The sequence below is a fragment of the Dysidea avara genome, chromosome 1 (genome assembly GCF_963678975.1).
Source record: "Dysidea avara chromosome 1, odDysAvar1.4, whole genome shotgun sequence".
Lineage (NCBI taxonomy): Eukaryota > Metazoa > Porifera > Demospongiae > Dictyoceratida > Dysideidae > Dysidea > Dysidea avara.
The window spans coordinates 56,048,402-56,055,000 of NC_089272.1; positions in this window are offsets into that span (position 1 = coordinate 56,048,402).

The window sequence follows — 6,599 nt, forward strand, 5'->3', positions numbered from 1 at the left end:
AAAAAAAAAAGGTCACAACAATAATAGCTAGTTATCCTTTACCAAATTATGTAAAATAAAATCCTATTTATAGTTTCATAAGTAAGCTGCACTGCCTCATGAACATTGTGACTGCTTTATTAGAGTAATTGACTGCTCTATTAGAGTATCTCGATCTTGTATGCAATTTCTTGAAGGGGGGGCATTTCTCCCAAATGCCCCATCCTGGATCCACCATTGCTATTTTGGAAAACCATACATCTAGGCACATGCAAAATTTGTGGGAATTCTCAATTGAAAATTTCAGTGATTTTTTTTAAAATTAATTTTTTTACATATTCTGATAAAGCAACTATTAAGCCTTCTTGCTGTGAAATTTCACACCCATAGCTTCTTTTATCTAGGAGATATACTGAATTATATCAGACCATGTAGCAGTTTCACAATGCGTGGGACAACAATTAACTTACAAATTGGGTGATTTGTTCATTCCCAAAACCAAACATTTTCCTGTCTTTACACAATATTACAAGTGATTTAATTGAGAAAAAGCACAAAGAACACATGATTAAACTCTCAAGAATCTCTTTTCATTAATTTTAGATTGTAAGAATGGTGATCTTTGTCAACGAAGTGATTTGTCATCAATTTGTCACATTTGATCACTATTCAGTTCTATAAACTGATAATGAAAAGTTAGTTTGTAATGTATTAGACAGTAAATTGGCCATATCTTTGGAATGCTTCAACGTATCGTCACAAACTTTTCACACAAGGTAGATAACCACTCAGTGCTTCATTGTAGCTATAAAAAACAAAATTGGCCAATGTGCCCAGATGTATGGTTTTCCAAAATAGGGTCACATATTTACATTGCACAGTAAACATAATATTATGTAAAATAAATGTATGCAATGGAAGTTCAAGCTACTTAGCTAAGAATTTAACACTGGTGAACTGAATGAGACTGACTATGGCTACAACGCGCGAACTATATGAGACGGATGCGGGAGTGTCTCCAAATACCGGTCGTCTCAGCTACCAGGTTCTCTTGCTGGAATGTTTGACGAAAGCCACTTGACCTCTATCACCATGCACCACGAGGCGGGAAAGATTCTATATAATGCACACACACAGAGCTCACGTGTACAACCGCAATTGAAAATACCTATAGCCTAACCTAGTACAATAAGATAAAACATAAACTTGCTATATTAGAGTCAGTCAGTCTTCATTCTCGACATCCTCCGGGCGGCGGCGTAGCATTTCAGTCCATTCACTTAACTGCCTCCTTGCTCTTAAGGCTGCTCCCCTGGGATGTCTGTGAGAGATCTGGTTATTCTGTGTTGCTGGCAGCTCAGGTTCTTGCTCAAGTGTTTCCACGTCTGTTGGAGAATGTGTCACTTCCAAGGGATATAGACGTGCAATTGGACGATTAGTGCGTCCACTTGTCGTGCGTAATGTCACTGATCTGATTATTATTATTATTATTCTTATTAATGGACAAAAATTGCTTGGCAGTACAAGACTGTCAAGCTAGGCCGCAGGCCTTTGAGAGTGGGTAAATCCATCCTTCCCCTTTACGACTTCTTCAACCACTCCAAGTCTCCACTGGTTTCTAGGACAATCATCATGTATTTGCACCACATCGCCTGTCTTGACTGTTTGTTCTGTGGTGCCTGTTGTGCGGTGCACTTCTCGTAACGAAGTCAGATATTCCTTCTTCCATCGTGATTTAAAGTGCTGTAATAGTAGGCCTTGACGGTCTATCTTACTTCTCAACTGGTCTGCAGAGTGGTAATCAGGGTCAGATATCTCTTCATCTGTAACATTTGGATGTGGTAGAGGAACAATTCGGCGCCCACACAACAAATGAGAGGGTGTTAATGGCTCAAGGTCTCCAGTGGCAGATGAGAGGTGTGTTAGAGGTCGATCATTGATCACTGCTTCAACTTCAACAATGGTGGTTTGGAGGACAGTGAGTGAGATAAAGGCACGGCCTAAGGTCTTCTTCAGAGACATCTTCACCATTCCAACCAGCCTCTCCCAAAAGCCCCCATACCAGGGAGCTCTTTTGGGAATGAATTGCCATGTTGTGCCCTTGTGCATAAGAGCAGACTTCAGTGTAGGTGACTGGAACAATTCATGTAACTCCTTTGCTGCTGATGTATAAGTTGAAGCATTGTCTGATATGATCAGACGGGGCAATGACCTGCGGGCAGCAAACCTTCGGAAAGCCTGGAGAAAGGTTTCTTCTGTAAGGTCAGTTACAACTTCAAGGTGCACAGCCTGGGTACTAGCGCAGGTGAACAAGCACACATGCACCTTATACTCACCGACCATTCCTTCCCTCTTCACGTACATCGCTCCCGTAAAATCAACTCCAGTCACACTGAAGGGAGGGCCATCTTGTACTCTGGCCTGTGGCAGCGGTGGTGGATCAGGGACAGGGAATGGTTTTCCAGCAACTCTACGACAGATTACACACTTCCGAAGCAACCTCGCCACTACTCTCCGTGCTGCAGGAATCCAGAAACGTTGCCTCAGAGCAGTCACTGTAGTATCTGTGCCCCCATGTAGTTGAGTGGCATGAGTAGCATACACAATCAAGGCGGTTAGTCTGTGATTGGGGGGGAGAAGATAGGGGAACTTGGTATTGTGGTGAACTGGAGCATTATGTATCCTCCCACCACAACGGAGGAAATTGTCAGAGTCTAAAAACAACCTGAGCTGTCTGACAAGTGGGAGACGTCTACTGGATGTCCGTCCCCTGTGTAAAGAGTGGATTTCCTTCAGGTAAGTTGAATGTTGGCAGCTTTGGATCCACACATTCTGGGCATTACTTAGTTCACTGGCAGTGATCGGTCCTACAGGCTTGGATCCATGTGATTTGATACACTCAATAAATCGCAACACGTATGCAGTGATGTACAACAGTTTAGATAGAGTACCATACCTCTCTATGTCAATGACGGCTGCCACAGTAGGGTGCTGATCGCCTTTGGTTGTTTCTTCAACTGGGTCCGGTGATTGCAACTCAGCATCTGTAACAGTAAGTTGAACATTTAGTATGTCAGTAGCACTCCATGTTGGCCTTAATTCTTCATGAACAATCCACTCTGGTCCATGTGTCCACATAGTTGAGGCTTGTAAAGCTGAGAACGAAATGCCTCTAGTTAACAAGTCCGCAGGATTGTCTGCAGAGGGACAGTAACCCCACCATTGGACAGGGCAAGCTTTAGTGATTGCTGACACACGATTGGAAACAAACTGCTTCAGTTTCTTATCACTGTTGAGCCAATGAAGTACGATTTGGCTGTCACACCACATATGGACTGAGTTGATCCTGTGATGAATTGACGAACTGATCCAAGTAAACATCTGAGCTGCAGTAGTGGCACCCATCAGTTCTAGTCTAGGAAGTGTGAGTTGTTTCAGGGGGGCCACTCTGGATTTCGAGATCACAAATGATGTTTCACTGCCTTGACGAAAGTATGCCACTGCTCCATAAGCCTTAGTGCTTGCGTCACAGAATACGTGTAGTTCAATTGGAGCATCTGTACTTAATCCATCCTTAAAGTAACACCTAGGAAAGGAGATTGCGTGTAGTTGTCGGAGATCATCTAGAAGGGTCTGCCATTGTTGTTGGCTCTCTGCCGGGAGTGGACTGTCCCATGATAACTTGTTCTGCCATAGTTGTTGTTGCAGTAATTTGGCACTAATCATAACTGGGGACGCAAAACCCAATGGGTCAAAAATCATGGAGGATTGCTGCAACACTTTGCGCTTTGTGGCTGGAGAATTGTCAAGTGGTAAGGCCTTCTGAGAGAGTGACAAATTGTCATTGGCAGTGTCCCACACAAGTCCAAGTGTGTTTATCTGTTTGCCACTATCCATAACTTGATCCTTCTCTGCTGCAGTAGTCAATTGTACACTGTTAGATGCCCAGCTTCTTAAATTAAAGTTGGCGTCAGATAGTGCCTTTTTGGCCTCAGTGTAGTACACAATGGACTCTTCTTCAGTAGAACACCCTGACAGAACATTGTCCACATACAGATTCTGAAGAAGATCCTTGGATGTTGTCGAACTACAATGTGTGAGATGACAATGAAGGGCAGCATACAGCATAAATGGCGAGCTGGCCGATCCAAACAGGACAACTTTGAATCGGTATGTTTGAAGTGGGCTATTGGGATCATCAGGACAGCAGGGCCAGAGAAAACGAGTGTAGTCACGGTCCTTGGCGTGCAACTGAACATGTAGGAATGCCTTTTCAACGTCAGCGCTAATACCAAACTTGTGGCAACGGAATCGGATGAGGATAGCTGGTAGTTCTTGTAGAAAGGGAGGCCCAGTTTCTAGACAGTCATTGAGACTTGCCAAATGCTTGGCTTCACGGCTGCTGCAGTCATACACGATCCTGAGTGGTGTTGTTGCTGAATCCTTGTGCACACCGTGATGTGGTATGTAATGGCATGGCTTGGCTAATTCTGAGATTGGTACCTGCTCAATGAATCCACGTCTCAGTTGTTCCTCTATTATGCTGTGGTAAACTTTAAGCATGCCAGTAGTGTTGCTTAGTTTACGAGTAAGGAACCTCACACGTCGTTCACAAGTGGACTTGTTTGTAGGTAGCACGGGGTGGCTGGATTTCCATGGAAAGCTCACAATGTATGTGCCATCACTCTGCCGACTTACTGAGTTGTGAAGGTACTCCTGTAGGAAGTCAAATGATTCCTTACTCAGCCCAAAGTGTGTGCTTTCTACTGGGGTGATACCACTTGAGTCGAACAGTGATGCTGAACTAAGATGAAATACACTGGATGCTATAGAGCTGGTGTAGTTGTATAGTGGTCCTGAAAGTAAGTACCCAATCTTAGTCTGAACAGCAGTAGGACCTGGTCCTCGAACTATGGCTTCTTGCACAATGGACCAGTAAGCATCGGCTCCTATAAGCATTGAGATGTTGATTGCATCACTGTCTGAGATTGCATGGTTAAGGTGTAGCCCCTTCAAATATCGCAGTTGCTTAATATAGGAAAAGGGAAGGTTACGGAGTGGCTGAGCGATTCTCGAAGTGACAAGAACATTGATAGGAATCTGAATGCCTTCTGTAGTTTCTAGGTAGATTGTGGCAACAGGAAGAGTCTGGTTGGAAACCTCTGATGCTCCAAATGCAGCAATTGCAACTGATTCTCTTCTTTGAACATTAAGGTGCAGAGAGTTGGTGAGAGTTTGTGTGATAAATGAGCGTTGTGCTCCCTCGTCTAGTAATATGTTTGCTTGTGCAGAAAAGTTGTTAGCTCTCACTGTAGCAACAGCTGTCTTCAGAAAGCATACCTTGGTTGGCTGAGGATGTGATATCATGGAATTTATCAAATTCTGTGCAGTTTGAGTTGGGGGAGTAGATTACCGTTCTGAAGTTGGTCTCTGTGTGTTAGGAAAATTCTGTTGGTGATGTGTCCCTCGACACAAGCTGGTATGATGTCGCTCCTTGCAGTGTTTGCAGCGGCCCTTCGACTGACATTGACCAACTCTGTGGTGACCAAGGCAATTAAAACAAAGCTTATCACGCTTGACAATGTCCATGCGTTTAGACTGGTCTGGGATAGTGTCACACTGTGTAGCTGGGTGTGGTCCCTTGCAAAATACACACTTAAGCTTCCTAGGTTCAGGTTTGCTCATGGCTCCTGTGTGAAATGAAGCTGTGGAGTGGTGTTCGTCTGACTGAGATGGAGAAACTAGGGCACCAGCTTCAAGGACTCTTATCTCTGTGGCAATTGATTTCCTTAGCTTGTCAAGGGTCCACTCTAGGCTGCTGTGCTCTCTGGCCAGGTTTTTTCTCACATCAGCAGGAAGTCTCCCTAGTACCATAGGAACTAACAGGGCCCCATAACTCGTTGTTGATTGACCCAAGGCTGACAGACCACGCACATGATTTTCAATGGCATCATGGAAGGCCCTCAAACCAGTTATGTTGTGACTAGCACGTGGCAAGTTCATCAGTGAATGCATATGGGCATTAATGATTCTCTGTTGATCACCAAACCTGTCCTTCAACAGATCTAAGGATTGCTGGTAATTAACACTGGTCAAGGGAAAGCCAGCAATTGCCCTTGCAGCTTCACCTTCAAGGTGTGCCCTCAGATAGTTCAGTTTCTGAACATTAGTCAACACATTGTTGGAGTGCACAGCAGAATCAAAGGAGTCCCAAAATGTCTGCCACTTCAATGGGTCGCCTCCAAATGTGGGTAATGTTAGCTTGGGGAGGCGGCTGACATTCTGGGACATACCAGCAAAGGTGTTAACATACCCCTGAGCCTGAGCGAGATTTGCTCCTTCGTTGGATTCAGTTCGCTGCTGTTGTTGAGGGGTGTCAGTCACAGATGCATCTTCATTTGATGGTTGAACAATGGCTGAATGACTTGCTGATTGATCACTAACTGTATGGCTTGATGGCTGATCACTGATAGTGTGATTTGATGGCTGATCACTGACGGTGTGATTGGATGGTCGGTCACTAACCGAATGACTTGACAATTGATCACTGATTGAGTTACTGGATGGTGGGATCATGACACTCTGCGGTTGAAAGGGTAGAGCTTGAATATTGAGTGGCT